The sequence below is a fragment of the Macaca nemestrina genome, chromosome 3 (genome assembly GCF_043159975.1).
Source record: "Macaca nemestrina isolate mMacNem1 chromosome 3, mMacNem.hap1, whole genome shotgun sequence".
NCBI lineage: Eukaryota > Metazoa > Chordata > Mammalia > Primates > Cercopithecidae > Macaca > Macaca nemestrina.
The window spans coordinates 40935287-40961061 of NC_092127.1; the positions used below are offsets into that span (position 1 = coordinate 40935287).

At 37.9% G+C, this 25775-nt stretch overlaps 1 long non-coding RNA gene across 2 annotated transcripts in view; it reads right to left on the bottom strand.

Moving 5' to 3' along the window:
• Positions 1 to 4131: 4131 nt before the first annotated feature.
• The window catches only part of LOC105463450 (uncharacterized), a 163637-nt gene continuing 141993 nt past the window's right edge, over positions 4132 to 25775 (bottom strand). For both annotated transcript variants that reach the window (XR_011620916.1, XR_011620915.1), the window contains one exon: positions 4132 to 8273. This is a non-coding gene — a long non-coding RNA (uncharacterized lncRNA). The remainder of the gene's footprint in view (positions 8274 to 25775) is intronic.

A 25775-nucleotide genomic window follows, 5' to 3' on the forward strand; every position in this document is an offset into this window, starting at 1 on the left:
TAATACAATCATAGGCTTATCATCCCCAAACTAAAACAAAACAAAAACAAGGAAAAAGTCATTACAATTTCTCCTGAACTTCATTTTAAAACTACTTAGTTACATGTCTCTGAGCCCTTTCTAGTGTATCCAAGTCTGCTGTAAGTTTTAGAAATAATGCTGCCACTAAAATCGGTATTACGTGTAGCGAGAAGAAAATTATCATTCAAATGAAGGATCTATTATTAAACACAAAATTTCCCAAAACAATATGATTGTAGTAGTTACAGATACTTATGCAATTAGAAACAAGACCTTATAAACGATCTTAAAAGACATTTTACTTATGCTGCTGACTTCTCTAATTTGTAAAATAATTTAGGCCATGTAAATTTCTAATATTTCACAATGCTTTACTTGTGTGAAGAGTCTTTAAAGAGATCAGATTTCCACAATCTCAGAGATCTGGTCACACGTTATTATTTTACACTGTGCACTAAGATAAACTGTGTCTTGCCAGTATAACAACACTGGACTGGAGTCTTGCACTCTTTAGGCCCCAACTTAGTGGGCCAAAATTACTGAGGTATTGCTACTAGAGCCACAGATTCTGCTTCCTAATAGCAGGTGGTAATGGAGCCATGTTTACCCTTCAACACCATCATACCACATTTCAACCTGCAAAGAAACCCTACTCCTGTGAGAAATAGAAGAGACAAGTGTGATGCCATATTTGACTCACTAGTACTGTCTTGTAGGCCCCTGAGCAGTGTGGTCTGGCAATGAATTACTGCTCCCTTATGTTGGAGCTTTCTCACCGAACAACCGACATGGTGTTCACTCTGAATCCTTGGCCCCAGACACCTGAAATTTGAGAGAATCTTCCACAGGTTGTTTAGCTCAGAGGTCCTCAAACTTAGTGTGGAGAGAAGCTATATTGAAATATTTACAGAAATTTGAAGGCAATACAGACTCCTACGATGGGGAGAGATTCGTACTTTTCTCTCACTAATTAAAATGCTGCCCAGCCACATTAAACGCCATCTATCTGTTAAACAAAGTCTTAGGAGCTTTATCATGTGAAGATAGGTTAGACAACATGGCAAGCTCTCAGCATTCACAGATTTAACACTCTTGGTTTTACCAATAGTAAGTAACTTTGAAGGGGAAAAATTGGAGCTGGACATGATGCAAGTGTAATGCTTCCTAACCTTATCATCCACAGCTCAACTTACATCTACTGTTCTCTACTTGTTCCAACACAGTACAGATCAGATCATGAGGTGATACAAATTTTGTTTTCCTGTGAAAAAATAATCCTCAAAAGAGAGGGAGTTGCTAGTGCTAGAAGCAGAAATAAAAGAGATTGTGGAAGCATCTTAAGTTGTGCATCTTAGACTATAAAAAGTTTTATGGGAGAAATAACCCATTACTGTGATATTCATCAGTTTGAGTATTTACAAAGCCTTCCCATGTCTTCCTCTTGAATTCAAAGAGTCTGTTGTAAGCCTAGAATTTTATAATCATCATATAATACCACAAGCAAACTATTTATGAGATTGAAAATTTAGGAAACCAAGTACAACCAATGCAGTCACCAAGTCAGCAAAGACAACAAGTCACAAAAATCAATGTTTTATGAGGGAACCACCACATAGAGATGGAATATCAGTTCAGCCTCATTAAGCATTGGCTTGATTTTCACTTATCACAAGATTTGTTGTATGTTAATACAGGTAAAGAGAAGGGACTTTTGGGTAATTTTCATCAAAGAAAATTCTTTTACATGTTGATATATTTTTAGGTGCACCTAGAGAACTCCAAAATTTTTTACATGAAAGAAAAAAACAGCATAAAATCGTCATACAATCTGATTGGTTTACGTTCGGTGGCTTGAGTGATTACTGGGTGCCTTATCTTTTTTTTAATGTACCACCAAAAGAGCAAACTGTCTTTAGACATAGAATGTATAAGGTTATATCAAATTCAATGGTAAGTCTCAGTCCTGAATGGTCTTGCAGATACATTACAATGGAAGATAAAGAATGGAGGAATTATTTGGAGAACTGAGAACATTTCATTACTCTCTGGAGTGCAGCCATAGCCAGCCAATATAAACCCTTTCGTGAAGCGGCACCCATCTGGCCTTTATAGACTGGCACTAAACTTCCATAAGCGGTGTCATCCATCTGGCTTTTATGAATGTGTGATGTACTGGGTTCAACTCAAATGATAACACCTGTCTCTATAGATAAACCAAAGCTAATGGTTTATCTATACATATCTCTATGTATAGATATCTATACATATCTCTATGAATTACATAATGAGAGACCTGGCTGGTAAAGGTTATTGGTGGCCATGTTGCCTTACCACCCACCCTCCACCATCTATAGTTATTTTAATGGTTCCACTAAATCTTCACAAATGCTTCAGAAAATTCATACTATTTTATGACTGTGGGTGTGTGTGCATGTGCAAAGTAAACCTTTATGATTTTTTTCACCTGTTCAATGATGGCTCAACTGTTTCTAGTTAAATACATTTTTAAAAACTTGAAATAAGAGGAGGTTAGCCTTCCAAAGTCTATGCTAATTTTCACCAGTTCTTCTGGAAATACATAATGCTGCAGAACCTGCTTGGCATGTAATATTGAGATTCTCTTCATCAACTGGTATGCTACACACACTGTCAAGAATCTAAATCTTTCCAATTTATATGCCTGAACACTTGAACAATTTATCAAAGAACATGCTCATTTCCAAAGCAAGAAGCAATTAGTCATATTAAACATTCAAGACATTGAATGAAACAGAACACTTTAAAAATTATAAAGTAAACACACCAAGAATAAATTCTTATCCCTCCAATAGTTTAACTACAGGACATCAGGGCTTTCATCAGACGTGAAACGCAGTGTTTGCTTCAGTAACTAAGCCAATGGTTTTGCACTCATAGAACAGCTACAGTGTCAGGTAAGATTAACCATTTGTTGGGGCACTGATCCAGATTCTCGCGTAACCCTCTTGAATCAGTGCCCAACTCCTCCTTATCTTCTCCTCAGCCTCCACTCAAAATAGACTCTAGTGGGTAGCCTAGAGTTTTCCCCCATAAAAACACACTGACCCCAAGATACTAAAATAAATCATTGGTAACAACAAGCATAAATGTGATCTCATTGACAATAGTCCAGTGTATCCAAGAGACATTGCTTCAGCCCTCTAACCAAAGTAGATCTTCTCTGGGTCTACTGATGTGAGTGATGCGGTGCACTCCCTGGTTTTCTCCTCCAGACTGGAGAGAAAACCAGGATCCCAATTGTTCACAAAATCCTGATCGTGTCTTAAGGACATGCTATATGCTTCATTGCTTCTCCATACTTTCTAGAATTCCTCATCTCCCAGCTATTTATTTTATTATCTAGCTATTACACTCTGCTAGTTCTCTCAGAAGGGTTTTTGTAACTAAAATGGTGAAGCAGAGGGGTTTACTTCTTAAAGTTATTCCTTTCATTACCATTCAGTCAGGGTAGGATCAACTATATTTAGCATATAGAAAACCGTAGGAAGAAAAGTGTAGCCCTTCCTCCTGGAATTTCATTGTCTGGGAGAGTCATTGTCCCTGGTTTCATATCCATTTAGAGAAACCATTGTTTTGCCCTGATGTCCTTTAACATCATTGGTGAGATGAGGAGAGAATCATTTTCCAAATATATTATATATTTCAAAATTACTCTAATTATCCATAAATTTACTTCCAGGAGGCAATAATGTACGTCATATAAATTAAGCACACACACAAGCACAAATGCACACATACATACACACACACACACACACACACATCACAATAAAAAATAAACATATATAGTTTTTTTGAGACAAAGTCTCACTCTGTTGCCCAGGCTGGATTGCAGTGGTGCAACCTCAATTTACCACAACCTCCGCCTCCTGTGTTGAAGCAATGTTTGTGCCTCAGCCTCCTGAGTAGTTGGGATTACAGGTGTGAACTATGTCCAGCCACAAAATAAATTATATTTTGAATACAAAATTCTCATTCCGCACAAGCGAAAATATTTTCCAAGTGCAGATCTAATAATGAAAAAGGTCCCTAATATAGTCTGCTGCTTTCAGATGCAAAAGATAGAATTTCTTTTTTTTTTTTTTTTTTTTTTTTTTTTTTTTTTTTTTTTTTTTTTTTTTTGAGACGGAGTCTCGCTCTGTCGCCCAGGCTGGAGTGCAGTGGCGCGATCTCGGCTCACTGCAAGCTCCGCCTCCCGGGTTCACGCCATTCTCCTGCCTCAGCCTCCTGAGTAGCTGGGACTACAGGCGCCCGCCACCGCGCCCAGCTAATTTTTTGTATTTTTAGTAGAGACGGGGTTTCACCGTGGTCTCGATCTCCTGACCTTGTGATCCGCCCGCCTCGGCCTCCCAAAGTGCTGGGATTACAGGCGTGAGCCACCGCGCCCGGCAAAAGATAGAATTTCTTTTCTCATTATCTCACAAATTCCTCAGTGGCTTCTGAAAAATGAAATAAAATTTCAATAGAGTCCAATTCTCTCTGTAAAATCACAATATTACAGGTGAGCATGATATAATTTTTAAGACATTAGAATAAATGGGCTTTAGTTACAAAGAATAAAGCCAAATTAGCTGTGGAAAGAGCTTTGGACTTGGATTGAAGACATGGATTCTAATGTTCATTATTTAGCTTATTAGTTGTACGACTTTACTAAGTCATTTTACCTCTCAACTTCATACATTATAGAAATTATACTTATGATATATAATGTTTGTGAAGATTAAATTCAATAATGCGTATGGATTAGCCAAGCCGAGTGTGGATGCATAGTAGACATTCAGTAAACATTACCTTTCCCCATTTATCTGAGGTTTTGTACCCTAAACATGGTTGCTGTATAGCCTTCTAACAGCAATAAATAAAAGCCAATTTCAACTCTAACACTTAAAGTTGAAGTTTATTTCAAAATATCAAAATGAGAGGTGAAAATTACTTCTGATTTACTATTACAAAAACATAATTTGCTCCAATTACTGTCTAGAAGGAGAAAAACAAGTATTCATTTCAGGTTTGAGGGATTTCAACAGAGGTTTGCGACATTTTGCAACAGAAGCCTCCTTTATGCTCACTGCATGGCTGAGCTCCTCAACAGGGGAAGGTGGATGGACAACTCTGCCCAAAGAAAGAACCATGCCATCACCTCTAATCTCTTGATGTTAAATTCTGATAGGAATGCTAGGCTGAGCCCACACAAAAGAATCATCTTATTCATTTACTAAGATCACTAAGTGAAATTACCTTGATTTCACTAAATCAAGACAATTTTCATATTAAGAAAGCCACAGACAAATGATCATTTAGTATACCTATAATCTTGGATGAATTGACCTAGCCAAGGTTTATTTTGCTGGGCAAGTCCCACAATTCTTTTATTTTGAAATGGGAAATGATGATGTCATTAATCCTGGGAAGCTGACTCAGAGAGGACTGAGATTTGCATGCACACAGTTAACTGGGGAGTGCCCTTGGGATTAACATCTATGGAATAGTAAAAGAAGTAGGACTGAGCAAAGAGAGAAGGTGGGCATCTCCAAGCCTTCAGCTAATCTCACAGGGAGCTATGAAGTTAGGATTGTCAAGAGCAGTTTTCAGAAATGGGGCAAAGGAGTCAGCTTTTCTATCCTTCTCATCAAGCATTAAGTCAGGCTCCCCTCGGAAGGAGGAGTGGCCCAACTGTTGAAAAGATAGAGTCCAGCTTTGTATTGTTGGCCTCTAACACTCCAAACAGCTGGGAGAATGAGAAATGTAGTTCCAGGAAGGAGAAATGAAAATGGAGAGCTGTTTCAGAGGCTTTTGCTTGGCATTCCTCATTAAGATTGCTCTTATCCTGCAGGCTTAGGAACCAAAGTGGGGTTTCTGCCCAGTGCACTGAATTATACTTTTGGTCACTAGGGAAATAACCACTGGGTAGGTCTCAGAACCCCTTGAGTCTAATCTGGGCCAGGATTTTATTATCTATTCCTCATAAGACCTGTGTCCAACATTCCTCAAAATAGTTGGGTATTCACCTTTCCCTACTGTATAGTTATTAAGTAAACACCCATAGATTCCACCGTGGAAGCACTGGGGGGATTATTACCACATATACTTGCCATGATTTTACTGTGTCCTTTCTTTGGGGGATCAGGTCTCCCCTTTAATGAGTAGGTTCTAGATTGATAAGCTGGCTCCAATACAGAAAAAGGGTAAGAGATTTCAACCCTGTGTTTGCCTAGCCTATTGATTGTCTACTATTGATGATCATCTTAATTGTGCCATACCTTTGTTGACTTCCCATCTATCTTGCTCCTAGAGATGCTGTGTTCTATTCACCATGTCTAGAGAGCCCTCTGCAGCTCATCTCCCATCTGCCACTCCAGCCTTTCTGCTCATTACAATAAGTGTGCCCAACTGGCTTCTGACATTCAAGCTATGTCCATTGGCCTCTATTATTTGAGAATCTTGTCATTCCCCTTGCTATCAGGGCACCCACTTCTGTAAAGGCACTTCCTAGCATCAACTCTGGCCTACGGAGGAGCACAGCCACCAAGGGGCCTCTCTGTGATGTTGGTGCCACTCTTGCCTAAGCATTCCTTATTGTTTTGATAGATGGGGCTTCCTCTGGATCTTCTTTTAGAATATAGTCATCAGGTGGGTTTTCCAGATTTACATCGTATATCCACTTCCTTGAGCCTTTTGACTCCTTCTTCAGTGTTGGTCCCACAGGAATTCTATTTCACATAATGTGGGTCATCATTTCCTCAACCTCCTAAGCTTTTCCCAAGCATACGATAGCATTCACTCTCAGGATCCTTTATCCAGAAGAGTTCTACCATATTGATAAATTTTCACTCAGGCAACTTCATTCCTTGGATGCATACCACACATCTGAGAAAATTTGAGAGCAACCAACAAACAGAGGATACTGTGCTATCAGAAAATTCCTCCAAATCATATGACTTTTCACAAAACAGATTAGAATCCTTAAAGTAGAATAGTCTTGTGAGAAAAGCATTCTGAGTTCAAATAATAAAATGATTTGTAAATCTAATGCCATCTCAAAAACATGGGTGAGGTAAAGGAGAAAAATATAATTCATTCATACCCATTTTTTCTTATGATTTTCCTACCTTCAGATATTTTTTGCTTTCTTTTACTCCATAGGATAAGAGAGAAATCTGGCCCTACAACAGTTTGCAGATGGAATAACTAACCACTTGACCAACACCCATCTGCTAAGGCTTGCAAGGCACATAGTTTCCAACAGAATCTGCTGCAGTTGAATGAAAGAAGGAAGTTTGCAAAATATGGTTATTTCAGGTGAAAAGTAAGCATTTTCCCAAATTTTCCAGGGGTCATATCCATGGAGGTAAATCCTCATTGATACTACCTGAGACAGTCATTCACAATGGCAATTACTTAAGTCCCATCATAAGCGTTCCAGTTTTTTTTCCTCGAGGCCAGCTGCCCCTACTGCCACAAAGCCCAGGCTGTCAGCACAGCCTATCTTTCTCATGTGGTAAAGAACTACAATGCAAATATGGTGGTGAAAAGGGGAAAAAAGTCCTTTAAAAGCCAACAACATCAAAAATTAATCCTTCTGAACTTGTTGAGTCACCAGATAGTATCTCTATGAGCAAAGCAAGTACAGTTAGTAGCCTAAATCACTAGAACTGAATTCACCCCTTTGCCACATATTCGTTAACATGCAGCTGACCCTTGAGCACCAAAGGTCCACTTATACATGGTTATTTTCAATAAATTTATTAAAATTTTCTTTGGAGATTTGCAACATTTGAAAAAACTTGCAGATGAACTGTATGCCCTAGAAATGTCAAAAAAAATAAGAAAAGGTATGACATGAATGCATAAAATATATGTAGATATTAGTCAATTTTATCATTTACTATCATAAAAATACACAAGTCTACCATAAAAAGTTAAGATTGGCCAGGCACTATAGCTCATGCCTGTAGTTCTAGCACTTTGGGAGGCTGAAGCTGTCAGATTGCTTGAGCTCAGGAGTTTGAGACCAGCAGGTGCAATGTGGTGAAACCCTATCTCTATAAAAAGAAGAAAAAATACAAAACATTAGCTGGGCATGGTGGTGTAGGCCTGTGGTCTCAGCTACTCTACTCACCTACTCTACTGGAGAGGCTGAGGTGGGAGGATGGTTCGAGCCTTGTGAGCCATGATGGTGCCACTGTACTCCAGCCTGGGATCAGAGCAAGACTCTATTTCAAACAAACAAAAAAAGTTAAAATTTATCAACACTTATGCACACACTTACAGACCATACATGGCACCATTTGCAGCTGAGAGAAATGCAAACAAATTAAAGATGCAGTATTAAATCATAACTGCTTAAAATTAACTGCAGGACATACTGTACTACTGAAATAATTTTGCAGCCACCTCTTGTTACTATTGCAGTGAGCTCAAGTGTTGTGAGTATCCACATAAAACACATGTGATGCTAATCATCTCATGAGAAGTTCACCTCTCCAGTAAATTGTGTGTCACAGTAAAAAGTGATCTCTTGTTCTCGTATATTTTTCACTGGGTTTAACGCAATACCCTAAATGTTGAATAACCCTATGGACTCATATGAAGTGCCACTAGTGATGCTGCAAGGGCTCCCAAAAAAAGCAGAAGAAAGCCAGGACATACAAGAAAAAGTTGAATTTCTTAATATGTACCATAGATTGAAGCCTGCAGCTGCAGTTGCCAACCATTTCAAGATAAATGAATCCTGTGTAAGGGCCATTGTAAGAAAATAAAATTGATGAAGCTGTTGCTGCAGCTACACCAGCAGGTGCAAAAACTTTGCATTTCTTGTGACATATCTTTTATCTTGTATTGAAGAGGCAGATTTTAAGTGAGTACAGGATTGCTATAAGAAAGGCATACCTACAGCCTCTAATACAATTTGAGAAAAAGCAAAGTTATTACATTACATGACAACTTAAAGCAAAAAGGAAGTAAAGGATCTAAAACTGGAAAATATAATGCCAGCAAAGGATGGTTTGATAGTTTTAGAAAGAGGTTTGGCTTAAAAAATGTCAAGACAATGATTTCATATCCTGAGACTTTGCTGAAGTTGCTTATCAGCCTAAGGAGACTTTGGACTGAGACAATGGGGTTTTCTAAATATACAATCATGTCATCTGCAGACAGAGACAATTTGACTTCCTCTCTTCCTATTTGAATACCCTTTATTGCTTTCTCTTGCCTGATTGCCCTGGCCAGAACTTCCATTACTATGTTGAATAGGAGTGGTGAGAGAGGGGATCCTTATCATGTGCCTTTTCAAAGGGAATGTTTCCAGTTTTTGACCATTCAGTATGATATTGGCTGCAGGTTTGTCATAAATAGCTCATATCACTTTGAGATGCATTCCATCGATACCTTGTTTATTGAGAGTTTTTAGCATGAAGGGCTGTTGAATTTTGTCAAAGGCCTTTTCTGCATCTATTGAGATAATCATGTGGTTTTTGTCATTGGTTCTGTTTATGTGATGGATTACGTTTATTGATTTGCATATGTTGAACCAGCCTTGCATCCCAGGGATGAAGCTGACTTAATCATGGTGGATAAGCTTTTTTAGGTGCTGCTGGATTCAGTTTGCCAGCATTTTATTGAGGATTTCTGCAATGATGTTCATCAGAAATATTGGCCTGAAATTTTCTTTTTTTCTTGTGTCTCTGCCAAGTTTTGGTATCAGGATGATGCTGGTCTCATAAAATGAGTTAGGGAGGATTCCCTATTTTTCTATTGTTTGGAATCGTTTCAGAAGGAATGGTACCAGCTCCTCTTTGTACCTCTGGTAGAATTTGGCTGTGAATCCGTCTGGTCCTGAACTTTTTTTGGTTGGTAGGCTATTAATTACTGCCTCAATTTCAGAACTTGTTATTGGTCTATTCAGGGATTTGCCTTCTTCTTGGTTTAGACTTGGGAGGGTATATGTGTCCAGGAATTTATCCATTTCTTCTAGATTTTCTAGTTTATTTGCATAGAGGTGTTTATAGTATTCTCTGATGGTAGCCTGTACTTCTGTGGGATCAGTGGTGATATCCCCTATATCATTATTTATTGTGTCTATTCGAGTCTTCTCTCTTTTCTTCTTTAGTAGTCTGGCTAGCGGTCTATCTATTCTGTTGATCTTTTCAAAAATCTAGCTCCTGGATTCACTGGTTTTTTGAAGGGTATTTCATGTCTCTATCTCCTTCAGTTCTGTTCTACACCAATAATGGACAAACAGGGAGCCAAATCATGAATGAACTCCCATTCACAATTGCTACAAAGAAAATAAAATACCTAGGAATAGAACTTAGAAGGGATGTGAAAGACCTCTTCAAGGATAACTACAAACCACTGCTCAAGGAAATAAGAGAGGACACAGACAAATGGAAAAACATTTCATGCTCATGGATAGGAAGAATCAATATAATGAAAATGGCCATACTCCTCAAAGTAATTTATAGATTCAGTGCTATTTCCATCAAGCTACTATTGACTTTCTTCACGGAATTGGAAAAAACCACTTTAAACTTCATATAGAACTAAAAAAGAGCCAGCATAGCCAAGACAATCCTAAGCCAAAAGAACAAAGCTGGAGGCATCACACTACCTGATTTCAAACTATACTGTTTTGCTACAGTAACAAAAACAGCATGCTACTGGTACCAAAACAGATACATAGACCAATAGAACAGAACAGAGGCCTCAGAAGTAACATTATACATCTACAACCATCAGATCTTTGACAAACCTGACAAAAACAAGAAATGAGGAAAAGACTCTCTATTTAATAAATAGTGTTGGTAAAACTGGCTAGTCATATGCGGAAAACTGAAACTGGACCCCTTCCTTACACCTTACACAAAAATCAACTCAAGATGTTTAAAGACTTAAATTTAAGACCTAAAACCTTAAAAATCCTGGAAGAAAACCTAGGCAATACCATTCAGGACATAGGTATGGGCAAAGACTTCATGCCTAAAACAGCAAAAGCAATGGCAACAAAAGCCAAAATTGACAAATGGCATTGAATTAAACTAAGAAGCTTCTATACAGCAGAAGAAACTATCATCAGAGTGAACAGGCAACCTACATGATGGGAGAAAATTTTTGCAATCTATTCATCTGAAAAAGGGCTAATATCCAGAATCTACAAAGAACTTAAACAAATTTACAAGAAAAAAAAAAAAAAACAACTCCATCAAAAAGTGGGCAAAGGATATTGAAGAGACACTTCTTAAAAGAAAACATTTATGCAGCCAACAAACATATGAAAAAAACCTCATCATCACTGGTCATTAGAGAAATGTAAACCAAAATCACAATGAGATACCATCTCACGCCAGTTAGAATGGGGTTCTTTAAAAAGTCAGTAAACAATAGATGCTAGAGAGGATGTGGAGAAATAGGAATGCTTCTACACAGTCGGTGGGAGTGTAAGTTAGTTCAACCACTGTGGAAGACAGTATGGCGATTCCTCAAAGATCTAAAACTAGAAATACCATTTGACCTGCTAATCCCATTACTGGGTATATACCCAAAGGATTATAAATCATTCTACTATAAAGACACATGCACCTGTATGCTTATTGCAGCACTATTCACAGTAGCAAAGATTTGGAACCAACCCAAATGTCCATCAATGGTAGACTGGATAAAGAAAATGTGGCACATATACACCATGGAATACTATGCAGCCATAAAAAGGATGATTTCATGTTCTTTGTAGGGACATGGATGGAGCTGGAAACCATCATTCTCAGCAAACTATCACAAGAACAGAAAACCAAACACTGCATGTTCTCACTCATAAGTGGGAGTTTAACAATGAGAACACATGGACACAGGAAGGGGAACATCACACACTGGGGCCTGTTGCAGGGTAGGGGGCTAGGGGAGGGATGGCATTGGGAGAAATGCCTAATGTAGGTCACCGGTTGATGGGTGCAGCAAACCACCACGGCACGTGTATACTTATGTAACAAAATTGCATGTTCTGCACATGTGCCCAGAACTTAAAGTATAAGAAAAAAAAGTGTCAAGACAAGAGAAGCAGCTTCTGCCAACCAAGAGGCAGCAGACAAGTTCCTAGACACTATTAAGAAAATCACTGAGAAGAAAGGATAGCTGAGTAGATTTTTAATGCAGACAAAAGTGCCCTATTCTGGAAACATGTGCCACAAAGGACATTATTCATAAAGGAGAAAAGTGAGCACCAGAATTTAGCAAAAGGAATAGGCTAACTCTACTTTACTGTTTTGTGCAAATGCAGTTGAATTTATGATCAAGACTGCCCTCAGCTATAAAGCCACTAACCTCTTAGCCTTGAAGAGAAAAAGATAAACACCAGCTTCCAGTCTTTTCATTCTTCAACAAGAAGACCTGAACAATGAGAACACTCTTTCTGGACTGGTTACATCAATGATTTGTCCTTGAGGTCAGGAAGAAGCTTGCCAGTAAGACACTGCCTTTTAAAGTTCCTTTGTTATTGGGCAAAGTTCCAGACCACCCAAAACACCATGAGTTCAACAGGAAAGGTGTCAAAATAGTCTACTTGCCTCAGTACAATGTCTCTAATTCAGCCTCTAGATCAGGAGATCATAGGACCTTTAAGGCTCATTATGCATATACTCTATGGATAGGATTGTCAGTGAGGTGGAAGAAAACCCCAATTGAGGGAACATGGAACATGATGAAAATCTGGAAGGATTACACCATTGAAGATATCATCACTGTTATAGAAAAAAGTTGTGAAAGCCATCAAGCCTGAAACAATAACTTCCTGCTGTAGAAAACTGTGTCCAGATGTTGTGCATGACTTCTCAGGATTTATCACAGACTGAATCAAGGAAATCATGAAAGAGATTGTGGATACAGCCAAAAAGGTAGTCAGTAAAGAGTTTCATGAAACAGATCTTGGAGAAATTCAAAGGCTAACAGACACCACACCAGGGGAATTAACAGAAGATTATTTGATGGAGATACATGCTTCTGAACCACTGCCAAGCAATAAGGAAGGAGATGCAGAAGAAACCATGCCAGAAAATGAATTGACATTAGAAAATCTGGAAGAAGGGTTCTGATGATTCAAGACTGCTTTTGACTTCTGTTACAACATAGATCTTTCTATGGTACAGGCTAATATGGTTTGGCTCTGTGTCCCCACCCAGATCTCATCTTGTAGCTCCCATAATTCCCATGTGTTGTGAGAAGGACCCAGGGGGAGATAATTGAATCATAGGGGTGGGTCTTTCCCGTGCTGTTCTTACGACAGTGAATAAGTCTCACTTGATATAATGGTTTTAAAAATGTGGGTTTCCCTGCAGAAGCTCTTTTTGCCTGCTGCCATCCATGTAAGATGTGACTTGCTTCTCTTGGCCTTCCATCATCATTATGAGGTCTCCCCAGCCACGTGTAAGTTTATTAAACCTCTTTCTTTTGTAAATTGCCAGTTTCAGGTAGGTCTTTATCAGCAGCATGAAAATGGACTAATTCACAGGCACTTAAACTAAAGCAAATGGTGAAAGAAGGGTTGGTACCATATAGAAATATTTTTAAAGAAATAAAAAAGAAAAAAGTCAGACAGAAATTACCATGTATTTCCATAAATTTACAAGTGTGTCTGCCTCTCCTGTCTCCCTTTCCACCTTCCCCACCTCTGCCACCTCTGAGAAAGCAAAACCAACCCCTCCTCCTCTTGCTCCTCCTCTTCAGCCTACTCAACATCAAGACAATGAAGATGAAGACCTTTATGATGATCCACTTCCACTTAGTGAATAGTAAATATATTTTCTCTTCCTTATAATTTTCTTAACATTTATTTTCTCTAGCTTACTTTATTGTAAGAATACAATATATAATGTCTGTGACATATAAAATACGTGTTAATTGACAGTTTCTGTTATTGGTAAAGTTTCTTGTCAACAGCAGGCTATTAGTCATTAACTCTTGGGGGAGTCAAAAGTTATACATGGATTTTCAACAGCATTGGGCAATCAGTGCTCCAACCACCATGTTGTTTAAGGGTCAATTGTGTATCCAAAATGAATTAAATTTTATTTATTTATTAGATCATAGAGAGGTCCTTTTCCTTGCTTTGATACTTGAGACAGGTAAACACAGCTGGGCCTGGGGACCTTCCACATATTAATCAGAAATTTTTAAATATTTCATAACAATATATTTACACAATTATTTTTCTTTTTACATTGCTTGATTTTTTGAGTAATTCATTCTATATGCATTTGAATCCTTTACACTTAGATTATTTTAAAATGTTTTGTAAGATCTATTTGTCATTCAAAACTCTAGAGGTATATCTGTGTTCTCTTCAAGTGCATTATTAAAGCATACCCACAAATGAAACTATGATTTGCCAGTATAAACAAGAATAGACACCAAATGTCTCAAGTAGACTTGGAAACCTGACTGTGAAATACAGAGTGAAATTTCATCCTTGGTTCATGCTAAAGATATGTCCATACCCACTCCTGCCAGATTCCTCCACTGGCTTCTGTAACATAATTGCTGTTTTATGGTCATGGACCTTTTCAGTTTCCAACACTCCCATACAGAGAACTTCAATCTGGCTCTTTGAACCCAAGAAGTCACAGTCTTCTACCGTAAAAACAGTAGCTCTGTCATCAATCATGGCTGGAGAAAGGGAGCTATACACATGTGGGGAACTCTGTCAATGAGGAGATGCCAACTGATAATGGATGGCACTCCCTGCCATATGCACCTTCTCTCATTCTTATTTATCACAGACATTGCTTCTATTTCCTTCCTTCCCTATTTTTCCTCTTACTTCTACGGATTTTCTTACATTTTCTTTCTTTTTTCTTTTTCTTCTTCTTCTTCTTCTTTTTTTTTTTTTTTAACACACTGCCTTTCTTAGGCCTTACTTCTTAGGAAAACCACTCAAGACATTTGAGATCCTATCATTCTCCTTGCTATTTACAAACAGCCCTAGATCTACAAAATAGTTTTGGTATGATTGAAGGGAAGTCTCACAAATTGATGGGAGCAGGATGTCACCTCAGCTCCTAATGGCAAGACACAGCACCAAGGCTTCTGGGTTCAGTGCCTGATTCATGTCAATAGTTGTCCTTTCCTTTCCCAAAGAAGAAACTGCTCCTGCAGTGGTCCTCTCACCATGCATCCAAAAGGCACTCCACCCAACTCTACAAGCAAATGCAGCTCGAATTTTGCCTTCAATTACCTTTGTGTAGGGTTGACCAGGAATCCTTTGAAAACTTTACAGAGAGCACATTGTAAATCTCTCACTTCAAACTACCATTGACCTTCACCTAGATGACAACAGGAGCCTCTTAACTCTCAACCCACAGCCGCTCTTTGTCCCCTCCATTCCACATTCTATACGGCATTTGGACAATGCTTTTCAGAATGCAAGTTTGATCACATTGCTTATTTCCCCCTTATAAAACTTACCAAAACCTTTGAATGGTTCTCAGAGTGAAAACCAAAATCTAGCCCCCTCTTGTGTCACTCTCTCCTTACTCTACATACCCAACAGTTGCCCTTCTTTCCGTTCCTCAACCCTCCATGCTCTCTCCTGTGACAGGGTCTTTGCACTTATGGCCCCACTTTGTGTACATGTCTCCCCATCTCCCACTCTCACTTCCTATCCCTATCCTTACCCCCTTACAGAGTTAACGCTTACTCACCCTTCAGCTCTCAGCTCAAGCATTCTTTCCTAAGAAGAATTTTGGTTCCTTTGTTAACTAATGTCATTGTACAATATTGCATGACTTCTGAGTCCTTATCTCAGTTTTAGTTATACATTCTTGTGATATAAATCACCATTGCATCACAGGAATAGGGTCTAACACATAGGAGTAACTTGATAATTATTTGTTGAATAAATAAATGACTTCATAGAGGACTATTTGTTACAACATGCCCTCAAACATCTTGTTTTGTCATCAGCTATTAATATCTGTGTCATTATCTGTACACCGAATTAGATATGGGGACTATGGTTTCTACAGACTTTGTAGTTTAACTGTCATCTTAATGATGGTCTTTACACCATAGACAGCAATGTTTTTCCTCTGGCTGCGCTCATGGCATTGTTAAAATTACGTTCAGAAATTTAAAACTTTTGCTCTGTTAAAACTCATATGAAGAAGATGAATGACAAAATAGAGACTGAAAGAAAATATTTGCAAACAATATATCCAACAAAGGACTCGCATCTAAAATATATAAAGCATTCTCAAAACTCTACAGTAAAAATACAAGCAATTCAATTAGAAAATGGGCAAAAGACATGAACAGGCATTTCACTGAAAAGGATATAGGTGGAAAATAAGTGCAAGAAAAGATGTTCAATATTAAGGAGTTAGACTCTTTAATCAAGAGTCTTCACAGCAAAGACTCATTAGCAGCTAGGGAAATACAAATTAACACCACAATGTGATATCACTATATATTGATCAGAATGGCTAAAATAGTTGACAAAACCAAATGCTGACAAAGACATAAAGAAACTGGAGAAACCAGATCATGCATGCATTTCTGGCAAGAACAAAATATGGTGCAGTTGCCCTGGAAAACAATTTCTCATGTCTTTAAAACCTAAGCACACATCTCCCTTACAACCCAACAATTGCACTACTGGGTTTTTGTCTCAGTGAAATGTCAATTTATGTTCACACAAAACCAGTACATGGATGTTTATAGCAACTGAGATCATTTGGTTCTGTCCCCACCCAAATCTCATCTTGAATTGTAGTTTCCACAGTCCCCATATGTCGTGGGAGGGACCTAGTGGGAGGTAATTGAATCATGAGGGCAGTTACCCTTATGCTGTTCTTGTGATAGTGAGTGACTTCTCACGAGATCTGATGGTTTTATAAGGGGCTTCCCCCTTTGCTCGACACTACTTCTCTGGTTTGCCACCATGTGCCACATTCCTATTTCTCCTTCTGACATGATTGTAAGTTTCCTGAGGCCTCCCTAGCCATGTGGAACTGTGAGTCAATTAACCTTCTTTTCTTTATAAATTACCCAGTCTCAGGTATGGCTTCATAGCAGCATGAAAATGGACTAATACAGCAACTTTATTTGTAATAACCAAAAACTAGAATCAGCCCAGCTGTCCCCAACAAATGAATGGTTAAGCAAACTCTCATCATACATACTATGGGATACTACTTAAAAATAAAAAGGAATGAATTATTGATACCTGCAACAATTTAGATGAATGTCCAGGGAATTACATTGTATGTGTGTAGGGGGGGAAATACAGTCACAAAAGTTCCTATGCTGTATGATTCCATTTATATAATATTTTGAAGTGACAACATTTTAGAAATGAAGAGTTACCAGGAGTTAGGGATGGGGCATAAGAAGGAAGGAGGAAGGTGGGTGTGGTTATGGAATCCCTGTGGTGCTGGAACTGGTGAGTATCTTGAGTGTGGTGGTGGATACACAAAATTACACAGATGGTAAAATTGTATAGAATGTAATACACATATGCACACAAACAGTACAAGTAAATCTGAGAAAATCTGAATAAGATCAGTTGATTGTGTCAATGTCAATATTCTGATTGTGATATTATACTATAGTTTTACAAAATGTTACCATCAGAGAAGCTAGGTAAAGTGTACACAGGATCTCTTTGTATTATTTCTTATAGTTGCATGTGAATCTACAACTAAAAATGATATCCATAGATTTTTATAATTTTACTTATTTCATCACAGATGAGCAGCCACTCTGTGCCCATTATGCTGGTAGGCTCTAGAGACACAGTGAACCAAAGGTAGACACAACCCTAGCTGCTATGGGGCATGTGTTCCCTATGCATAGAGTCTGGCATGCATTAGACACTCAGATGTTTGAAGAAAGAAAGAAAGAAAGAGAGAGAGAGAGAGAGAGAAAGAAAGAGAAAGAAAAGAAAGAAAGAAAGAAAGAAAGAAAGAAAAAGAAAGAAAGAAAGAAAGAAAGAAAGAAAGAAAGAAAGAAAGAAAGAAAGAAAGAAAGAAAGAAAGAAAGAAAGAAAGAAAGGAGGGAGGGAGGGAGGGAGGGAGGGAGGGAGGGAGAGAGGGAGGGAGGGAAGAAAGAAAGAGAAAGAAAGAAAGAAGAGAGAAAGAGAGAAAGACAGAGAAAGAAAGAAGAGAAAGAGAGGAGGACAGGAGGGGAGGAAGGGAAGAAGGGGAAGGAAGGAAGGAAGGAAGGAAGGAAGGAAGGAAGGAAGGAAGGAAGGAAGGAAGGAAGGAAGGAAGGAAGGAAGGAAAAGAAAGGAAGGTCTGGATAATGCATTAAGACACAAAATCTCTGGAAGGGAACTCTATTTTTGGTGATTGTAGGAATAAGAAGCGATGAAACATAACCTTAACAAGTTTAAAGGAAAGACCTTTAAACTAGAAGGAAACTAAAAACTAAGGAAAGACTAAAGGAAAGACTTAAGCAGTCAGTGCTTAAATAAAATACCCTGCCAACATTGTAACTTAATATTCTACCAGTTGAAAAGTCATAGTAATTGAATCCAATAATAAATAATAATAATGTTCGTCTGCAAAAGAATGTTATCTGAAATATACACTAATAATAACATTCTTAAAACATGTTTACATATTTTTTCATTGACATAATTTTCATGATATTCCACCTTCTGATCCTGATGGCAGGTCAAGTCTACTACTCTGATTAGTTTGTCATCATAATATGGCTAGGGTAATTTCATATTGTGTCCATTTAAAAATAGGCACTTTTGCTGAGTAGAAATAATCATTTTAAATCTCAGTTCAGGCCTGGAATCAGACTGACATAGAATTCTTTTCCTCCCTTTGCACACTTGCTTTGCAATATTGGGTAAATCTCTTAACCAGATGAACCAGTTTCATCATCTATAAAGGAGGATATTACCACCTACTTTATTGGCTTCTGATGAAGATTAAGTAATATAATGAGTTTGGATAAGTCATGCAAGTATATAGCTCATGCTTTTGCATTCACTAAAGGGAAGAATGGGGAGAGGAGAAGCAGAAAGATAAAAAGAAGAGAAGAAAGATGGAATCTCTCTCTTCCTCACCACAGGAAGCAGGTGAATCCCCAGAGAGGAGGCTCCACTGATAGAAGCACCTGCCAGGCTGAGAAGGGGCTCTGCCGCAGTTAGATGGGGGCTTTCAGTGGCAAGACGTCTGGTAAGGATGGAAGAGGAATGAAGAGTGATGCTTTCAGAAGCTGGTTCCATGACTGAGTGGTTTGGACTTAAGAGTAGGTGGAACTACTGCTGCCCCAGAACCCTCCGTAGCAAGTTTCTTAGCCTTGTGACTTCAAATGTAGGCGAAAGTAGTTCTAGGCGTTATGGTAGGGACAAGGCAAGATTTCTGATGTCAAAGGAAATAGTAGCTAGAGGAGTAAGCCAATTAGAGATGGGGAAACTGAGGGGGAGTTGGCTCTCTATAGACCTATATAGCAAAGGAAACAGAAGGGGAAAGAAGGTGAAGGTGGTCATTTATATATCAGGCTTCATGGTAGGGTGGCTGTAAATTTCACCTATGTACAGTTCCATAGGGCCTCATCTGCTGCAGATGTGTGTATGTCTGTGTGTGTGTAAACTTATAATTTACATAATAGTAATCTGTATCTGTTTTGGCTTTGCTAACTGTCTTAACATTTTCATAAAGTGGTCACAGCTGTTGACATTACAGTTCGGATCTCCATCCCCTTAATTAAAAGCAAGATGGTGGGTTTAATTATACTACAGGGAGTTTTAATAAGGTACCACCAAAATTATCATGAGATCTCATTAGGTTTACCACAAAACTTTAAATATCTGTGATAATGCTTCTCATAGGCTAGATTCTAGAATAATGTTCAAGGAAATGTGGGAGTTTACCAGATAGCGCATCAGCAATGAAATCGCCACACTTAATTACTGGAAAATTATTAACATTTATTTACAGGTGTAATTGCATGACATGAAAGTTGATTGTGTGTTTTTCAGAGAGGCAAAAAATAATAAATGCTGCAGAAAAGCTGACAGCAAGACTGAGGCTATCCAAAATGATGCAGAGAAAACATGCTAATTAGCAACTCACTAACAATATCTCACCAAAGTGTTCTCTGAAAGAAAGCTGCACTTTTTTTCATGGAACATCTGAAGCCCTGGGGGTACAGACTATGAAAATGAGGTTAAGGAAGTTGGCAACGGGCACACAATGATTATGATGTCACATCCATAAATATTAAATGATAATAAAACACTAAAGCGGTAGGGTGATATACACAGAGCCAGGATGGGATTGGATTTCTCAAGAGCCAAATGAGAGCCAGCTGGAAAAAATGCCCAGCACTAGAGAAAAAGACAATCATGAAAAGGGTATACTGTTGTTATACTGAAAGAAGCTTACCAAGTCGCACCATACATTCACTGCAGAAGAATCAGGTCACTTCAGGAAGGAGGCCTATGATGAGCTTTAGAGAACTTAACTAGGAAATGGATTTAGTAACTGTTGACTGCAACCCTGGTGGATGCTTCAAGCTACCTCTGTAATGAACCTAGCACACATCAGGTAGAACATCCTGTCCCAAGAAGTCAACAATCTATTACTTCACATACAGCAAACGTTTCATGAAAACCTGCTTTTGTTTTCACCATGGCATTTTTGCCAATTTCCTCTAATCGACCTGGATTATAACGTCGGTCCTAGAAGAAGAATCTAAGCAGTCAGAAGGCCTACGTTTCTCTTCAAAGATAATCCTCAATTCACAGATAGAAACAGGGTCCAAGCCAGGTCATGTAATGAGATTTATGGAACATCTAGTTATCCATGAGACTCCTGGCTGTTACACAAGTTGGATATTTTATCACATTTCCCTGGCTCAAAACTGACAATTTTAGGATACTTTTTCCTTGTTTTTTCCTTCCCTTTCTTCCACACCCATAACTTCATTTGGACATTCGCTTTGTTGCCCTTGTGTGAACAAATCTGATACAGATTTATTCACAGAAAGGCAATAGCTGAATACAATTTCTGATTCTGTTTTGTCAAAGTATCATTACTCAGTGACAGCTATCATGGTATTCTGCTTTTTGTATGGCTTTTCTTTCAAGAAAATCATACACATGGGCACAAATGCATAGACAAGGTATGCAGACATAGGCAAAGGCAAGGCCCTATGCATGTGAACATACACACACACACACAGACACACAGACACACACACACACACACATTTAGAGCTTCATAAAGTCCATGAATATAGAAAAATACTGTCAGCTTTTGCACTTTGATTTCCCACTAATTTAGATATTTGCTTTAGTATTCTTTGGTCCTGGAGCTTGTAATAATAATAAATTACCTCCATAGAACTTTTCTAGATTCTGCAATTTTGCCTACAGCTGAAGAAATTATGTTTTCTTTTCCGAAGTCCAGTAGTCATCTTCAGTTTTTTCAAGCACCTGTGATTCTCAGTCTTAGTATCCTGGAGACTTCTAGGTTGCTGTGCATTAGGGAGGACCAAGTACCCTATCTTAAAATAAGCTATTGTTCCTGTTTATATATTAGTATCAAATTTTTTGGATTTTTGGCTTTGAAATTGCTTAAATATTCATAATATGCAAATGGTCAACACTCTGTTCTTTCCTTAGAGCAGGTATTCATGGGCAACAATTTAGGAAATGGTACAGAAAGAAAGGCAGGCTGGAAAGACCAAAGAAAAACAGCTACAGTTTTGCCAAGAACCAGCCCCATGCTTCATGAAATTGCGATACATTTACATTTGGCTTTTAATTTCTACATCAATTTGGACTGCGTTTGTGTGAAAATGAGATTATATATGTGAAAGTACCTAGCCGAATTCTTGGGACATGGCAAAAACCCAATAAATATAAGTTTTTACTACTATATTAAGCATCTTCTTGTTGTAAGCAGAATTTACCCAGTTGATAAGGAAAAGTTAAAGCTTAGTTGAGCCAATTAGTATAACACATTTCAAGCTGAGAACACACACTTAATGTTACCTTAAAAATTTGAAACCAGAGCCGGGCAGGATGGCTTATGCCTATAATCCCAGCACTTTGGGGGGCTGAGGCAGACGGATCACGAGGTCAAGAGATCAAGACCATCCTGGCCAACAAGGTGAAACTCTTTCTCTACTAAAAATACAAAAATTAGCTGGGTGTGGTGGCAGGTGCCTGTAGTCCCAGTTACTTGGGAGGCTGAGGCAGGAGAATGGCTTGAACTCGGGAGGAGGAGATTGCAGTGAGCCAAGATCGCACCATTGCACTCCAGCCTGGTAACACAGCAAGACTCTGTCTCAAAAAAAAAAAAAAAAAAAAAAATCGAAACCTAACCATCATCCAAGAATATCATAGTCATTGCATTCGGCTCCAACAAACCTAAGAATTTCCCTTTTCTCATCTCCAAGTCTCACTAAGAGAGTTCCAAAAGAAGCCAGACAAATTTTCAAGTCCTTTTAATTTTATTTGTCCCAGGTTGTCAATCTGGTTGTGAACAATAATTGTTAAACCAATCTCATATATAATCTCTTAATAATGCATATTTTAAAATTATAAGGAAATCTAAGTATACTAGCAATTATGCTTTAAAAGTAAAATTCCATTTTAGAAAATGTGAGTGTGATGTTTGGCATTTATATATACCATCAGTGGCCACGGACAGGGCTAGTGATAACCACGTGTTTCCAGTTTCACCGTTAGTAGAGCAGGAATAATGACCCACTGCTGAGGGCTTCTGTGTGAGTAACTCTTTGGATGCTGTTATGCAATAGGTGAATTTGTCAAATTTTTAAAAATGGAACCCAGGACTCTAACTCCCCAGCCTGCGACAGGAAACACTGAGCACATATTAATTCATATGTTCTACCCGTTTATTTAAGAGTAAAGCATCCACTGATGCTACAATAAAGTTATCTGGCAATGCCATTGAGAGGCCTCTAATACTTGATTTATTATATTTTTATTTTCTTATATTCTTATTCCTTATAATCCTTATGCTATATTTTAAAACTTTCAACTTATTAAATCAAATATCTGTTGTATTTAATTCTGGTGTATGTTTTAAGATCATTTTTTATAGGTCTATCTCTAATTATATGTGGAAATTCAGTAATTGTTACACAAAATATTAAATATATGTAAATACATTATAAACTACATCACAACATCATTTTTTACCTTGGAAATGTTTTCAGGGTGTCATTTTTGATTTTACATTCATTCTGCTTTCAGCCAAGTTAATCTTAACTAACCCATTATCTTGAGATTATAGGAGAGAACTAATCATCCCTATCACTATGGAAAGAAAAGTAAGTGACATTTCCTAAAGCTTACAAAGATACAAACAAAATCTGTAGAAAGTACTTTACGCATTTCCTATGGGTTTTTGTTTGTTTGTTTTGAGACAGGGTCTCACTCTGTCACTCAGCTGGAATGCAGTGGTGCGATCATGGCTCACTGCAGCCTCGATCTCCCTGGGCTCAGATGCTATCCAACCACCTCAGCCTCCAGAGTAGCTGGGACTACAGGTGTGTGCCACCATGCCCAGCTAGTTTTTGTTTTTGTTTTTGTAGAGACAAGGTTTCACCGCATTGCCCAGGCTGGTCTTGAACTCTTGGGCTCAAGTGATCCACCTACGTCAACCTCCCAAAGTGTTGGGATTACAGACATGAACCATGTGTCCGGTCCTATGTGGCTTTTTCATATGGCACTAATTTGATACACACACTATATCTGATAAAATATTCATTTTTAGATCAAGTAAATTAAGACCTCAATATCATATATTTGTTCAAAGTAATTACTTCTGTAACTGAAAAAAAAAAAAACAATTCCAGCTCTCAATCCAGACACCAAGCTTCATTCATTATAGGAGACCACATAGCTTCTAAGAATCCCTTGGAACATTGAGGTCACAGGGTCAATCTCTGCCTTGTTCACAGTGATTTAAAGTCATTAGCAACTAATGATTATTTGTGTTGTACAAGAGTTCAATCATGCCACAAGCTGTCATACTTCGTACTAATTAACAGCCCTGGTAGCAGCAGCAAGTTCAGAAATTGAATAATCCTACCAAGTGCAGTCTCAGTAGGAAGTTGCCTTTCCCATCCCTACCTGTTCTGGAAAGGGAGCTCTGATGTCTGGAAGACTGGCCACTGTGAAGCTTTAATCCATCTCCAGTCATTTTTACAAGACGAGGACAAATTTAAAAGTGCATGAGAGAAAGAGGAGTAAGATTGTCGCTCTTAATATTCAAAAGTATGATTCAAGAAAATATTATCCAAGAATAATTGAAGGCTTGGTTTAATCAAAAGCAGATTAAACATGTCACTGAAAGCACAGCACCAATATCCAGTTATTAATAGGCAGTGCCAGCAATCATAATAATGTACCTTGATGTATACAGTAGAGGCATGCCCTGCAGGTGAATCAATGAGTAAAGTTGAAAACCCCTGTATAAATTAGAAGTGTTAACATTTTCATGAATACTAAATAATTGATTCTTATGACTCTATAGAAAAAAATAATTTACCTGAAGAATTTTATCTTATTCCAATATATAACTCTCCCTGACATTTTGTTCTGATATTCAAAATTATGTCAGAGCAAATGAACTATTATAGGAAAAGTTATATTAATTTTATCCATTGATATAAGCAAAACATATTGCTTTTGATTTTTATGAATAGGTAATTTTGTTTTTCATAAATACATAATGGACTCTGTTTTTTTCTTCCATGAGTAGAAAGGGGCTTTTGAATACATAAGATATCCACAAGAATGCCAATCTCTTTTTGTTTATATCTGTTCAGCCAACACATTTGAAATGTTCTGAAGCTTTTTTCTTTTTACACGTAACAAAGTCTGTCACGAGCACAATGTTGACAAGATTCACAACTGACCCACCCTTTGTATTACAGGTCTTCCCCTTCAACCCAGGCATCAGTAAAGAGTTTGTGATTACTATCAGATTTGAGACATTTTTGTAGAAATGTATTATGCTTAGTAATAGTATTCTTTCTCATTCTTGGTATCACGATGGTCTAACTAAATAGGAAAAGCAAGAATACAAATAGCAACATCACTTTAGGCATTTTCTTGTCTCACCATTATGAAAGTGAAAATGACATTTCAGTTGTGTTCGCTCAATGTGAGGTGTGCTTATGAATCTATGATCTTGAGGAATTTTTTTAAGGGGAATGACAGAGAGGATGGCCCTTCTTAAGAAGTGTTTCTCCATCTGACCACTCAGCACTTACTTCACTTCATCAAACCAATAAAAGATTTTTCTTCAGCAAATTATTTTAAATGACATGTGATCGGCTGTCTACTTTTGGTCATTGTGAAGTTACTTCAAAAAGTAAGATAAGAAAGGCAGTGGTCAGTACCAACCTGGCAATCAAATGATGCACTTATCATGAACTTATGCTGTTTGTAGCCGAATATTCTTTTTTTATTTTACTTTAAGTTCTGGGAGTATTCTTTACTGAGAATTTGGAATTCTTTCCAGAGAAACGGGATTTCTCTGAATTAAATACAAGGCATTAAAGCATCCAACCCATTTTCTCCACTAAAGTTCAATTAGGTGAACAGTTTTATTTTTCCAGTGTATGTATGAAAAAAGGCAGTCCTTTAATGACTTCTGAATAGTACTGCCCATGGGCAGAAAAGTATGCACATTTAGATTGATGGATCTATGATCTGGCCATTCATCAAT